Here is a 16,637-nt window from a genome sequence, read left to right as displayed (position 1 = left end):
ACGGTGGCTAATGATGGTGATTACTTATTTGCATCCCGCTTGAGCTGGCGTACTGACATGGTCACCTTCCCAGCCTTACTGATGCTGGTACAATACATGATTTTTTTTTCATTCGAGCATTTTTCGCATAAATCTCCTTAATTTTGTTTTACTACATCAAACGTTCTTTATATACATGGTAGGGCTACATATGCAACTGCTGCATGGCGCGCCACCTAGTGTAATAATGGGCAACTGCAAAGCAAACTGCGTGCGAATCGACACAATATTGCGCGTATGTCAAACCGCGTGCTTCCTTGCGCATACTTACGCTGCAAGCTAGCAAACGCTGGTGTGGCTCAGTGGTAGTGTAGTTCAAATTCGCACAGTTGATCCGCCTTCGATCCATATTTGGTTAGACAATGTAATGCGCATTGTTGTAATCTATCCTTTCTGACACATCAATTTTGCTTCCCTCAAAAAGCAGTTTGGGTTTCAAAGAACAGATACGTCTTATTTCTTAAAACGCACTTACAGCTGGGCTAGTGACCGATTACTGGCATTTCTTGAGAAAGAATTTATATGTTCGCACAATTTACTTGCTTTAGATAAACAATGTTATCTCATCTGCTCTGTTCCTATTGAAGTGCGTTGATTTCTTGTATATTGGTTCCATAAAAGGCAGCCACAGAGGTTGTCCGAATTAATTTTTTTTATACTGACAGTATGTGTAGTTAACAGAAGCTGCCTCCAAACAGTGTGGAACGTGGCTCAATTTTTCAGCGTAGGTTTTTTTATCATGCAGGAAAATGGTAAAAACATGGCGAAAATGTTGTTTCGACACTTCCACGACTACTTAAATTTTATAGTAAAAATGTGATTTCTTCTGCTTTTAAACATTCAATAGCTTCTTTAAATATACTAAATATAACGCCGCCAAATATTTGCATAAGTAGTAACACAACGTTAGAAGAAAACACGGTTTTCGAAACAAATCCTAAAGAACGATCCTTTTTTTTGTATCGATTTAAGTGTATTGTGAATGATAGTTCTTTCAGAAATTTTTGTGTGTGAATAGTTTCTAGCAAAGCGTATTTAGTCCCTCTTTCGTAGTAGTATTTCTAATTTTCTAGGTGAAACGCGTTCCGTGGCCTGGCAATGTCACTACATAGCCCGCTTCGCACGTTTGTTTATATATATATTTGGGCAATACACAATGAATTTCCTTATGCAGGTTTAATTACGTCCAGCAACAGAAAAACGTAAATTAATTGTTATTGTTATTTGTTATTTATTACTGACCCATATCCCGAGTTGCATGCCTAGTGACTCAAGTTTACCCGGTGTTTTGAGCCCGTCCTTCAGCAGAGCAACCCGATGTTATTTATACTCCTTGTACAACTGATGATCCAAATAACCAAGTTTACTAGCAAGCTGTTATTGACGCCTATATTTACCGGAAGACGAATGAAACATCCTTAGAATAGTAATCACAACAAAACACGATGCAGTGTTTCAATCTCCTTACGAATGAAACCAATAAAAAGTTCTGCAAACACTCTGGCGTTCTGCACCTCGCGACCTCTTTTCTATAATGTTGCGCCAAGCAAGTGCAAGTTACGATTAAGGTGTCCGCTTGTGCCACGAAGTAACAAGAAACTTCAAGTACTACACATGGAACGCTGTAGATTTTAATAGCATACCAATGTTGTAAGTAGTGCTTATAATGTCGCATTTGAATATTGCTCTCTGATGTAGGTGGCCTTGTCGATGTTCAGCATGCCACCGTGGCGGCCGTTTTTAAATTAATTCAAAAGCAAAGGCGTGCCAGCTGTTGGATTTAGGAAAACGTTATTTAGTATATGGCATATAACATAATCCGCAGACTTACGCTGCCGCAGTTCTCGTAGCCTCGCCGTTGCTTTGACGCAATATAAAAGATAAGTTCGCCAAAAATTTTAAAAGACGTAGTAAGAAATCTATGATTCGTCCTGTTATGTGCATAAAAGGGATGATGTAAAATGTTGACAGGCACTTTAGCACACGTTCAAGAGGATGAAGGTGAAAGCATATGCGCTAACGAGATATTCATGAAAATTCTTTGACATTTCGATTCGAACGCGTTTATATTTCTCAAATTCACATTTGATTCATCATAATTCACATTAACTTGCCAACACTAAGGTAATCGATGAGAGTAACTACATAAATATCAATTGTCATATTCCACCGCTAGGGGAGAAGAAGAAGAAGCCGGGTAGTACGGCTGTGCCCACATCGGCTCCTGCTTTCTTCGATATTTTCGGTGAGCAATTCATCTCAATCTCGATGATTTCTGCACCAGCGGATGCATAAGGAAAAGAGGAACCCACGGATACCAACGTTTCAACGGTGGGTGACCTTTTCGGCGGTTTTTCGAGCTGCTTCTCTTCCGTGACGGCGCGCTTCCCTCAGCCTGACGACAAGGCCTAACCAGCGTTTGCCGGGCAGGGTTAATCCCGCTTCGTCATGACAGAGGGAATTGTCATTGTAATGGAAGGAGACGATCTTCCTCCGGAAGAATTTGGTGCGGATCACGGCTGGCGCTCCGCCGCTGTCAAGAAAAACGCCCTGCGCGTCTCTCGTCGCGACAGCACCCGTGAAGCGGCAAGCAGCGAGGGGCACCGCAAGCGTCTCAATGGCAGCAGGAAGCCCATTAGCCTAAAGCACAAGATCATCAAGTCGTCGCAAATGCCTCAGCTCCCGAAGGAACACTGGAAGATTATCGCCCGCCCCAGGGGTGCTCTGGATCTTCAGAAAACGGGCTCTGCAAGGCTTGGTCGGGCCGTCACCGCCGCGGCAGGACTCACGTCCGAGCAAGCTAGCCACGACATTGTCCGCCCCAACGCAACACAAAATATTATCGTCCTCAGCACCGCGTCTCGCGATAATGCAGATGCTTATCTAAAGATGAATTGCATCACGCTGGGAATTAAACAATACGAACTCAGAAGGGTGTCATACGCCAAATTGATGTGTCGAAGAGCCAGGCCGGCCTGGACAGAAGCATCCTCAACGAGAGAAATCCCTTAGCCCAGGGAGCCAAGCGAATCAAGAATAGCGAAACGGTAGTCATCGTTTTCCACGGCTACAAGGTCCCCAACTTCGTTTTCTACGGCTCGGCGCTAGTCAAGTGCTCCTTGTACCTCAGGCAGCACGACTGCTGCTATGCCTGCGGTAGACTAGACCACAGAGCCGACGTCTGCCCAACGCCGGAGGACAAACTATGCAGGAAATGTGGGGCCAACAACCCCGACGACAACCATACCTGCTCGCCTACTTGCGGCCTCTGCTGCGGCCCGCACGCCACAGTGGACAAGATTTGCAAGCAAAGATTCCAGCTCCCGTACATCGTTCGACGGAGGAGGAGGGAAAGAAATGCGGAATACAGGACTCGAGACCCGTCACCAGCACAGACATGCGCCGGATGCGAACCCGCTAGATCTTCGAGCCGGCGCTCCCGCTCGAGAAGCCGCTCGAGGTCCGGGAGCCGTTCCCGGTCCAGGTCCAGGAGCCCTTCTAGGTCCAGGTCCCGGGGCCCACAGAACAGGGTCCGGTTTGAGGAGCCAGCCGGTCCTGGGAAACAAGGCGCCACCTGGGCAGACAGGGTGCGGAGTGGAGCGAGAACTGCCGAAAAGGTAACGGGGGTGCGGCGCCAGAGCATGGTCCCTCTGAAATAGCTCAGCTCAGGAAAGAAAATGCCGAGATGCGCAGCATAATCGAGTTAATGCGAGCCGAAATATCAGAGCTCAGAAAGGCTAATCAACCTCACCATGCTCCCGTCCCTAGTTCAACTCCCTCAGGGGCCCCGTCGGCGACCCCCTCGCCCCATCTCCCTCGGGGACCTCAACCCGGTCCAGCCCCTAGTTTATCACCCTCGGGGACCCCCTCTCCCCAAACAGCAGACATTCCCATGGTCGTGGATGCAAGCCACTCGGGCAACCCAGCGAAACGAAAGGCCGTTCCCAGCATGCCCGATAATGCACAGGCTAAAGCCAAGTCGGAAGTCAGAGAAATGTTGAATACCATCTGCTTCGAGATCAAGAAGATTAATGAACGACTATCTGCAGTGGAGCAGCGAATCTTGGTCGTGGACCAGAAGTTATACGCGCAAAACATCGAAATTCAATGCTTAGAAAACAGAATGCCAGAGGTAGAGTCCAAGGTTCAGGAAATGGACATCAGGACGTCGACCCGCGTACGTCCCGTTTACTTCCCGGATAGTGCGTCGGTACCTACGCCGCCACCACTGCACATCCCCGGACAGATTAATAGAACCATTTCCGTGGAGACCCTAGTAGCAACGCCGGAAGGTGCTCTATACAGCTATGATGGGGCCACACACCAAATTTAGAATTTGGCAGTAGAACTGCAGGGGACTCCACCATAAAATATGTACCCTGCAGCAGTTTGTTCGCACTCACAAAGAAAAGCCACATGTTATATTATTGCAAGAAACGATGACTGATCAGGTTTCACTCCAGGGATAAAAAAGCTCTGGCTCTCCGTGGGGACGGCAGAGGAATCTGCACATAAGTCTGCAGCAAGTTCACTTTCGTCGCACACGATCTAGGGGTCCGGCCCAGCAAGACGGAGACCTCCCTAGTAGAAGTCATCCCAAGTCAATCCAACATCTCCAGCATTTTTATACTTAACGTATATAGCAGCCCGAGCGATCACAGACAACGTTTCAAAACCATCATCACTAGGGCACCGAAAATCGCCGGAAACTCTCCACTGGTTGTGGCCGGCGATTTCAACGCCCTCTTTCACGCGTGAAACTACACGCACGACACGGTCAAGGGCAGAAGCTTGCGGCAGGAGACGGGAGATGCGGTACTCTATTGATGGACCCAGCCTTTCCCACCAGACGTGGCACCTCCTCGACCAGGGACTCTGTCCCAGATCTCGCCTTTGTTAAAAACGCTGGCTCAGCCGTGTGGTCGAATCTGCTCATAGACCTCGGTAGCGATCACTACATCACGGTCACCAGCTTACAAGTGGAGCAGAAACGAAAGAAGGCCTTCTCGGTCCCTGACTGGGACAAATTCCGTGAGGTTCGCAGGGCCCGCGCCGCCCTTGGAGAAAAGCCGGAGAGTCTCGTCCCGTGGTGCGCATTAATTCTGCAAGATGTCTGCTCCACCACCAAAGCCATAGAGACGGATATACAGACAGACAAAATGGATAGCAGGCTAGCACACCTTCTCGAAGCCAAGCAATCACTTCTCGAGAGGTGGAAAAGCCAACGCTTAAATCGCAAGCTCAGAAAAAAGATAGCCGAAATCAACAAGCAGATCGACGAGCACTGCCAAGCCCTGTCTAGGCAGCAATGGGACGAAATTTGCAATTCAATCGACGGTCAGATGCGCACGGGAGGCAAGTGGAATCTTCTCAAACACTTGCTCGACGACTCCGGCACCAAGTCAAACCAGAGAAGTGTCGTCGCTAAAGCGCTCCACGAAGCCAAGAAGTCGTCTTCGGAAAAGGACGTGCTGGAGATGCTAGCTAAGAAGTACCTGCCGCTCAAAACTGTAGCCGATGATGCGGCATACCCAGTATACAAAGGGAAGCCGAACTCCGCGCTGGACGAGCCTTTCAAAGCCAGTGAAATCCGTCGTGCCCTACACGACCTCAATGGCAGGTCAGCGCCCGGCCCGGATCACATTAACAACAAGGCTCTCAGAAACCTAGAGGACGCATCGATCGAGTTTCTCACAGATGATATAAATAGGATTTGGGAGGAGGGCATTGTACCGGAAGAATGGAAGTTGGCGAAGGTCATACTAATCCCGAAGCCTGGTAAACAGCCGAGCTTGGACAACCTCCGCCCTATCTCACTGACGTCATGTGTAGCGAAGGTGGAAGAGCACGCCATCCTTAACAGAATTGCCGAGTATATCGACACCAACGACCTTTTCCCTCACAACATGATAGGCTTCAGGCCAGGCCTCTCCACCCAGGATGCCATGAAGCTTATCAAGATACAAATCCTGGAACGCTGAACTCGGGACACGAGAGCCATCCTTGGTTTGGACCTGGAGAAGGCCTTTGAGAACATCCGTCACGAGTTCGTTCTCGACGCCATCTCCAAACTCGACCTAGGCTCGTCCTTCCATGCCTTCGTCAGATCTTTCTTGAGCAAACGATGAGCCATCCTCAAGGCTGGAGATTTGGAATCGCAGAAAATGGAGCTGAGCTGAAGAGGCACCCCTCAGGGGTCAGTCATCTCACCGCTCCTCTTTAACGTCGCAATGGTCGACCTCTCAAGGTACCTAGGCAAGGTCCAGGGCATCGGTCACACGATCTACGCAGACGACATCAATATCTGGTGCGCGGGTGGCAGTAACGGACAAGTCGAAGCCGCTCTCCAGGAAGCTGTCGACACTACAGAGCGTTTTCTAACCGACACGGGACTCCGGTGCTCCCCGAAGAAATCGGAGCTCCTTCTCTACAGCCCAACTAGAAAGGGCCGCAAGACACATAACTGGAAACCCCCCACGGAAATTGACATTAATCTCCACACCAAGTGCGGAGATCCCATTCCCAAAGTCGCGTCCAGTCTTGGGAATGACACTCGAAGGTGCGGGCACGAATAGTATCACCCTTCACAAACTAGCAGACGGATAGCGTCATCGGTCTAATCAGGTGAGTGGCTAAAAGAAGGAGAGGCCTGAGTGAAGAGAATATGATAAGGCTAGTCCACGCTCTCTTGTTATGCCATTTCGCGTACGTAGCGGCCATGCACGTCTGGAAGAGGGCCGAGCGAGACAAGCTAAATGCCATGATAAGGAGGGGGATAAAGAGTGCGCTCGGACTACCAAACTACACACGCACAACCGACTCCTGCAGTTGGGTATTCATATTACCCTGGAAGAAATCGCAGAAGCACAAGAAAGGGCACAAATTCTCAGGCTCTCTGGCACCAGGGCAGGCAGACGACTCCTAAGAGAGATGGGCGTCCCCCCGGCCACTGTCGAAGACTCCTATCAGGGCCTTCCGAAAGAGCAGAAAGATAACATCCTCAAATCGCCTGCCCCGCGCAATATGCATCCCCAGCGCAACGTAGAAAGAAGGAAGGCCAGGGCGGTGGCGCGCCTACGCCGCGTGACAGAACTCCCTGGCGGCAGCTGCTTCGTTGACGCGGCCCAGTATGGCAACAGCAGCAATTTTACGGTAGTGTCAATCAACCACAGGGGTTCGACCGTTAACGCCGCTTCGGTACGAAGCACGTCGTCGCGTGCGGCCGAGCAAGTGACCATTGCCTTGGCCCTCCTGGACGACAAACATGCCCATATCTTTAGCGAATCCAGGGCAGCCATCCGTGCCTTCAGCGTTGGCGCTATGTGTAAGGAAGCCTGTCGCATCCTCGACGGCAAAGGCATCGTTACCCACACCCTCACGTGGTTCCCCGCTCACATGGGATCGATCGTGGGAGGCCCCACAAACCTCAACGAGCTGGCCCACTCCAAGTCGTGAGGTCTCGCTTTCCGCGACCATGGAGTACTCCAACGCCGGCCCGCAGTGGTGGAGAACAGAGATCAACCGACAACATACAATGAAATTGCGCAGCACTTTTATCTCGGCAGGAGAGACTTTCCCCTTCCACACAAGAAGTTAAATAGAGCGCAGGCATTGACCCTCAGATTGTTACAAACAGACTCGTATCCCAGCGCAGCTTTATTCCACAAGCTTTATCCCGACACCTATGCCACTGATTCTTGCAGGCACTGCAATGACATCGCTAGCCTAGACCATATGCTCTGGCGTTGCCCCTCGTTACGAGGCACAGAACAAATTAATGAGGACAAGTGGCTCTCCGCTATCAAGAGCCCCGATGCCGGGGCGCAACTATGGGCTGTCCAGAGGGCCCACGATGCGGCGGTCGGGTATGGCCTGACTGTCCCAACGTGGGAGCGGCCCGCAGCGCGCTGAGTCGCGTACCTCAGGACCTTCATTAAAGTTTTGCATCCATCCATCCATTCCACCGCTACGCATTATCAGCTAATGTGCCCGCCATTCTACTTGGCCTTAAGCATCAGGAGGGACGACGACGAAGTGTCTTTTAATACAGCGCTGTTCTTTCGTGCTTCCGTTTCTTTCTGAGAAAACCTAAGTTCATCCTCTGGCCTTCGCTCCCTGCTCGGTCGTGATGGAAGTGGACGACCCCGCACGTCTGCCGGCGACGGCGGCGTCAGCGGCGGCCGCCTCCAGGAAGCGGATCGGTCAGCAGAGCGACACCGGCAGTGATGACACTCATTTCTACTCTCTCAGCAGTGAGGACACTTCCGATGACGACTTCCAGCTTGTGCAGAGCCGCAGAGCGAAGTGAAGAAACACCAGGACGTCCTCATCGTCAAGCACGCAAACAGTGAGGCAGACGCAGAGACCGGACGCCAATACCATCATATTTGTGCCCCTGCTTCCCACCGTCAACATGAAGCTACCTAACAGGCAATCTGTGTCGATGTCACTGGAAGCCCTGGTGCCAAATGAAATATCGGACATTCGAGTGAACACCCGAAAAAATCTACTGGCGGTTGATGTCCAGCGTGCGGCTGCTTTGACCACTCTACGCCGCGCAACGGACCTCGATGGCATTCAGGTGCGCTCTTATATCCCTTTGGGATATGACGTAGTCACAGGCGTTATCAACGACGTGGACGTCGCCATGCTTAATAACGATTTGCCGATTCTTATCAAGCCAGCCAATGATGAGGTCATCGCTGATGTTAAGCGGCTAGGCAGTTCACGCTGCGTGAAAATAGCATTCAAGGGTAACTATATACCCTTGCTTGTTAAGGTGGGACACTTCAGACATGCAGTGCGGCCTTTCATTGCAAAACCACTTCAGTGCCACAAATGCATGAAACTTGGACACGTGAGCAGCGTCTTCGAAAATCAGGCAGCATTCCCCCGCGGCGGAGAGCCCCGCGCTGCAGATAAATGTGGCGCGACTGTAATGAAGTGTTCAAACTGTGGAGGATCACATGAAGCTTCATCGAAGAAATGCCCACATATTGAGATGGAAATGGCCATCTTGAAAGACATGGCGAGAGATCATTCATCTCATCGCGAAGCCGCCGGTAAAATCAGGAAGCGACGTTCACGTCGCCGGCGCTCCTCAAGGAAGGCTCCTCACGGAAGGCGCATGCCACTTCCTACAACACCACCTCCGCCTCCAGCGCCCAGGCCAAACAATGTGGAAAAGACCGCGAAGAGCAAGTCCACTGAGAAGACCACATCTGTCGAACCGGCTCTACCGAAACGACAACATTCACCAACAGAATCACAGCAAACTTTCGCTGGACAACCCTCGACGTCTACTGTCGGCGATTTGTGCGACCAAGACAGGCAGGTGGCTGACATGCTGTAATCGCTAATACAATGCGCATTATACTGAACAAGTTGCAAACACCAGTAGCTCGAAGCGCACTGCAAATACAGGATGCACTAAATCCAGTGCTTGCTAGCATCGTTTAAGCATCATGACTGAACCAATAGTCCCCTTCCGCACTGAACTTAAAAGTGCATCGATCTTTCAGTGGAATGCCAGGGGTCTAAGGACCCGTGTATCAGACTTTCGCCAATTCATTTTTACAAATCGCTTCCCCATACTGCTCATTTTTAAACCAAATACATCAACTCCACTCAGACTGTCCGGTTATGAATCTTTCGTCTCGTCCACATGCGGTGCGAGCACGAAAGTGATCATCTACATCCGCACGGATTTAACATATGTCGCTAACACGATAGAGGCTCATGACGACAACCAATGTGTCTGCCAAAATGTCCAAAAGAAGAATGCGTTATTTACACTAATTTGACCCTGCATATCCCCAGCGGGTCACTTTGACTGCGAACGACCTAAGAAAATATTACTAATGAGCAATGGCTCCAGGGTTATCACAGGCGACTTCAACGCGCAGCACCAGCTATGGGGAACCACTAAAATTGACTCCAAAGGAGAAGAGCCTTGTCTCGTTTGCTGCCGACCATGATTTCTGCTGTGTGAATGGCGGCAGCCCTAAATTTCTGCGAGGCACGAGCTATAGTAGCTGCTTGGACTTAACTTTGGTGTCACGGCGCTTTGCCTCGAGCGTCCAATGGTTTACATACATATAAACACATGGAAGCGACCCTATTCCAACGTACACAAAGATTAGAGGAGTTCAGCAATGCTCCTCTACTGTCTTGCATACAGTTGATTGGTCAAAGTATAAGAACAATGTGGATGACACATGCCGGGAAGGCCTTTAACACACTGTCGAAGGAGTAATCGCAGAGGCATTTAAAATATCCATCTGCTCGCTTACAAGTTCAGCAAGGCGAACAGGCTTGGACATGGAACTGGAGAGGCTGCGAGCGGCACGCCGACAGACGGAGAGGAGGTATCGGCGCACGAAGTCCGTCTTGGATCTGAGGGCTTCACGACGCAGACAAAAGAAAGACCAGCGTCGCATGCATAAATTGGAAGATAAGCGATGGAAAACTTTCTGTCAGTCGGTTGATCTCCGAAAATCGCTCTCGCACTTATGGAGAACGGTTAGGGGTCTTCGCTCATATCCGCATCAAAGAAAGCCCTTCGCTGCTTTGGCCCTCTACCAACTCCGCTCGGAACTTGAACTGGCTGAAGAGTTCTGTGCACGGTTTGCTGGGTCTGTGACCATCATTACTGACGCATCATTGAATGAGATCCCTGACGCACGTCTACAAGAAATGAACGCACTATTTTCACTCGAAGAACTCGATGCTGCGTTGGCGACCTGCAGGCGTTCTTCGTCACCAGGACCTGATGGCATCACATATGCTGCCCTATTCCACCTTGGACATGACGCAAGTGTTGAGCTGCTCAACTACTACAATGAGTCTTGGCAGAACGGCGCCGTTCTGCCAACAATGGGAATCGAGCCGCTTGATCCCCGTTCTGAAGCCTGGAAAGTCTCCGCTTGAAATCTCATCATATCGTCCGATTGCGCTTTCGAGCTCAGTCAGCAAAGTGATGGAAAGAATGATTCTTGCTCGCTTGGAATGGTACCTAGAACGATTCAACATCTATCCTGACGCCATGACAGGCTTTCGTCGAGGTGGCACGTCCATCGACAACGTCATTGACATCGAAACATGGGTACGAAATCAAAAAAGCCTCAAGCGCCTATCTGCGGCACTTTTTCTAGATATAAAAGGAGCATACGACAACGTCGCCCATGAGGCCATACTGAACTCACTTGAGGCTGTTGGAGTTGGGGGCCGTATGTATAAATGGATTCGCGACTATTTGACTGAGAGGCGTTTTTTCTTACAGACTGAAGACGGCCCAACTTCAGACCATTACATCGGCCGTGGTGTGCCGCAAGGTGGAGTGTTGAGCCCTATTTTGTTCAACCTCGTCCTGGTAGGACTAGCGGATTACCTACCGCAGACAGTACATGTCTCATTATACGCCGACGACATTTGCATCTGGGCCTCTGCGGTGACTCGCCCTCAGCTAAGAGCCAGGCTTCAGGGGGCGGCAACCATGACGGCGTCTTTACTCGGAGAACAAGGCCTCAGTGTGTCTACTGAAAAGTGTGCATTGCTTGGTTTTACGCGCAAACGAATGTCACTGCATCCTGTTACCATCAATGGCCAAGCTGTATCCTATGTTAAGACGAATCGCTTTCTTGGCGTCATCACTGACCGCAACCTATCGTGGAGACCTCACTGCGTCTATCTGAAGAAGAAGCTAGTCGCCATTGCTCAGGTCTTCAAATTTCTTTGCGGGAAAAACTGGGGTACACCAGTCCATCCTATGTTGCAGCTGTACAGGGTTTTCTTTCTCGGACTCCTACGTTACATCCTATCAGTGTTGTCAAATGCATGCAAGACGAACTTTCGCGCCTTGGAGAGCATACAAGTCAAGCCCTAAGCACGTGTTTGGGGCTGCATCGGTGCACCTCAACAGCAGCAACAATCGCCATCGCGGGAGACCATATAATCCAGACACATGTAGGTGTCGACTCTATCAGAGCGCACATTCGCCGCCTGCCGAGGATCCCCAACCATCATTTGGCCTCCCTACCAGCCGAGAGACCTCAAGCGACCTTTTCACGAGTGATTAGCGCTCATCAAGAGTGCATACCGGCATCTTTTACACCGGCGGCGAAGCCTTCCTCTCCCCTGTGGTGCCTGCGATAGCCTCAAGTGAATTTTACTATTCCTGGAATTACAAAAAAGTCCAATCATCCAGCGCCGGCTCTGCAGCAACTTACGCTCATATTGCTCCACCAGAGGTATCATGACCACATTCATATATATACCGATGGTTCGACTTCACCTACCAGCTCAACTGCCGCATTCGTCGTTCCAGGCAAGAACGTTACAGTTAAATTCAAATTGTCGCACGCGACTACATCTACATCGGCAGAACTTGCAGCTCTCCATGCCGCTATGGTGCACATCACCGAAGACCCAACAGTGAAATGAGTCATATTTTGTGACTCTAAGGCAGCCCTTCACAGCATCAAGTCTGCATGACGTCACAGAACTTACGAGCAGATGACATCTGACATCAGGGAACTGCACCACCATGTTCTGGAAAGAGGACACCACATTGTATTTCAGTGGATTCCTGCTCACTTTGGCATCGTCGGCAACAACCTAGCTGACTAGGCTGCCCGGTGTGCCTACGAAGATACCAAGACGCGTCCAACACCTTTGGCGAGGTCGGACGCTGCCAGAGAACTTCGCCTACTTGCTTGCAAGAAGTCACAAGATCTCTGGATCTCAAGTGCCTTCAATTGCAGATTACGTAAACTGGACCCCGCGCTACGGCTACAACTGCTATCTAGCCTTTCCCGCGGCGAAACAACCTTGTTGTGTCGCTTGTGGCTGGGAGTGGCGTTCACGAACGCATATTCCTACCGTATGGGAATGGCCAAGAGCCCGATGTGCGACTCCTGTGGGGGCGAGGAGACCATCGAGCACCTATTGTGTGTCTGCCCTCGCTACGATGTCGAACGCCTCTCTCTGCGGGCAACGTTACGCCGACTGGACTCGAGACCGTTCACCGACTCGAAGATACTCGGACCGTGGCCACACCCGTCAATGGCTCGAAAAGCGATTCGTGCATTGCAGTACTTGAAGTGCACGGGCTTAAGAGACCGTTTATAGTGTCCTTGTGTATGGTGTCCCTCCCAGAAGGTAATAAGTGCCTACTCTCCCTTTATTCCTCTATATATTCCCCTTTCTCCCACCCCCAGTGTAGGGTAGCAAACCGGATGCTGTTCTGGTTGACCTCCCTACCTTTCCTACCCTTGTTTTCTCTCTCTCTTCAAGCATCAACCATGTCAAGAAGGTCGGTATTGCGCCTAGTCGTACGACTTTGACCTCGACTCCTCCATACCAAGTACTTGTAAGGAATGGAATGGACTTTCCGGATCAATCGCCTGCATTCAAGACCCTGTTAGTTTTCGCGCGCTTGTAGCCAATACTGTGCCATAAACAGTTCCCACCTTAGCTCTTATTTCAACTAGTATCTCTACTTTTCTGTATACACCCAACTAGGTACCATTGTATAAAAAGGAACTTACATTCCGTATAGGTTTTATTTCCTATGTATTTGCGCTGTTATGTACCACTGCCCTCTTTAATGCCTCAGTACCTCTAGGGTACCAATAATTTAATAAATAAGTAAGCGAATGAAAACATATATGGTGTCTTCTACTTTGTTGTAGCACAGGGAAAATGAGAGGGACAAGTAAATGAATATTAGGTGAAGACACAGCGCTAACTTTCCACAACAGATTCACTTCTAGTTTGCGCAGGTCTGTTTTTACTCCTCAGAACAACGTAAGACACTTGTTCCTTGCTCGGCGAATATGAGGAAAAACGTGAAAACCACACGCACATACTTTTTATAGGCACGCCGGTTATTTAGAGACGCGTCCGCTCAACGCGAAAAGGGATGCTCGATCTATTTGAATTGTAAAAAAAATTAATGGCTTACTGGTGCCTGCGTCACCAAATGTGGCCACGTTCGTAGCTTCTATAGTCATTTCGAGATTGCTGCAACTGATCATAACAGTTTCTTTGTGTGCCTGAGACATCACGTGAGACGTCAGTCGATTTTTGGTGCCATAACGCCGGACGGTCATCAGATTTTTTTATCCACGAGCCATACAAGGCTTTCACTGTAACGAATTTAAACTTCAACCCGAGGTAATGACTGGCGTTCATGTGCGCGACTGCTCAAACTGCGAAAAAGAGGCTTGTTTCATCCCATGCAATTTCATTACATAGGGTTATTCATGCTTTGTAGTGTCGACTTCCTGATACATTCACTAACAGGAGACCTAAAGAGCCTAAAGACTTATAAAATTCCAAATTCATTTACGAGCCCTTAAATATAAATCTGTGACAAGAAGCCGCATTTCATATTAAACGATTAGGCACAGCGGTTGAATTGAGACTCAAAGAAAACCATGAGTGTGTTCCCACGACCCGATCTCATGCTGGACAAAGGAATAATTCAGATCGAACCCACATATTCAAATGAATCGAAATAAGCTTCATTCAGCACATGTAAAATATTTGGAGCCCAGACAAATGGCATCAGAAGGCTTGACTGTGTCTGTGTACGAGAGCATCGCATACAGCGGTATCAATGTCATACATGTACAAGAGGAAATCAACATGCAGGAAATGTAAGAAAACATCAGAAAACTAGAAAACAATGCGAACGCAAGACAAATATATGAATGAAATTTGTAAATTGTAACAAAAGTATTACTAAAATGTCTGCACGAAAACGACAGAAACAGAGTCAGTATTTTAAGAAAAGAAAAAAAAGTTTCGCAGCTCATTCAAGGAAATAGAATCTACATCTGTTGCTCTGGTGAACTCATTTAACCAGGTCGGTAATGTGTACCTGAACGTTTCGTTACCGTAGGTTGCACTGCACTAGTCAACTTCCCATGTTTCGGGAGTGCGTGTGTGGTATTCAGTAGCTTTCATTTTTTACTCTACCCGAGCAATTTCGGAAGGTAACTTATCGCTGCAGTGTAAAATCGTACGTACATTCAACCTTAACAATTCCAAATTTTTTGAATAATCTACTTTATTACTTAAGAAGGTAAGTGTAAATACCATGCGTATTGCTCGCTTCTCAAGTGAAATAGATTTCTTGGGATTTTGCTTTATTGTACTTCACGACACAAGTGCACTATAGTATAGCATGGATGAAAGTAGAACATTGCAGAAAATGTTGCGAAATCCAAGAGGGAACGTCCAGCAATATTGCCGCACGATATCAGTTACATTGCACAATTTTTTACTCTAGCTATTATATGGACAATCTAGGTGCATTTCTGATGTGGGTGTCGCTGTCGCCGTGAGCTTTCGCATAAAGTCCAAGGGCGATGAAATTGTCGCTGCGCGCCGTATGCTCTATGTGCGAGTGAAAGAGGGAAAGCGTGTGAGGATAATCCGGCGAATGCGGCTCAGTAGGCTCAATCTTACGTGCGCGAGCGAGGAAGGTGGGCCGTAAGGACACCCTATCATGTCGCGGGTGAATCGCGGGAGTGAGGCGAGGGACGAGGGGAGTCATTCTCCGGCTGCTGCGGCTTGCAGCGAGGCCGTGCGGCCGCCGAACCTCCAAAGCAATCTTAGGCATGGCCAAAGTGCACGCCAGCGTGGAACTCATCTTCAAAGCGATTTTCGTTCTTTACATAGTGTGCGGAGTGCAGGTAGCTTTGTATGCGCTGTGTTTTCGAGGTTTTGTTGGCGTTCAAGCGAGAGATGCACGAAGGTCAAATCAGTCGCTGCTGCTACTTCGAATCCTCAGTTCAGAATTTTTTACAGCTAGCTTCACGTGTGCGCGTGTGACACCGTGCTTGTTAGATTATTTAAAACAGGTAGGTGGCCTAGTTGGCTTCAATTCGTGATATAATGCATACCGGCGACTGAACGATCACGTAGAATGAAACCGACACCCAGAGAAAGGGCTGCCTCTGTGTGTCTGTTTCTTTATGTCCTGGTTCAGTCGCGTTTACACATACTATCAGTGCTAGTTTAGTTAGTAAGCGAAATATTACAAGTGCATGCGGCCGATAAGGTTACCATCCTTACTTCGGATAGCTATCTACTAATTTGCTACCGAAATTGGTGCTTCGCGTTTCGTCTGAAACTGCAACTTCTTTTGACATGTAATTATTGTAAGAAAATGAGGACAAGATATCAGATAATGTGCATAGAATGTTATAAAACATTCCGCAACTTCTATTTTCAAATCGTCTAGTACCAGTACGGACTGTTCTCGTGAGTTATTTTGTGCGTCAACCAAATTTATATGTGAACCAAATTCATATAAATTCACATAGAATGCGAAGCTTTCTTGGGGCATTTATCTAGATGTCATGCAAATTACCCTATTAGGCGCAGTGTTTTCTGTGAAGAGGTTACCTGTAGCAAGTAAAGACTGCAAGAGGCGGCGACCCGCACAATGTGAGCCACGTGGCCATGCAATGTACTCTGTCTGGGTCAGCTCTCTGTGAGACTGCATTGTATTCAGAGCCGCCGCGCCAACTGGAGTGGGCCCATAGTGGGTATAATGCAACTGTTAACAGTGGTGGACTTTGCAAAAT

At 48.9% G+C, this 16,637-nt stretch overlaps 1 protein-coding gene across 8 annotated transcripts in view; it reads left to right on the top strand.

Moving 5' to 3' along the window:
* The window catches only part of LOC142590315 (japanin-like-RS), an 80,282-nt gene that overhangs the window by 8,588 nt on the left and 55,057 nt on the right, over positions 1-16,637 (top strand). The gene's annotated exons all lie outside the window — the stretch shown is intronic.

Source organism: Dermacentor variabilis, chromosome 8 (assembly GCF_050947875.1).
Source record: "Dermacentor variabilis isolate Ectoservices chromosome 8, ASM5094787v1, whole genome shotgun sequence".
Lineage (NCBI taxonomy): Eukaryota > Metazoa > Arthropoda > Arachnida > Ixodida > Ixodidae > Dermacentor > Dermacentor variabilis.
This window is presented reverse-complemented; position numbering and strand designations above follow the sequence as displayed.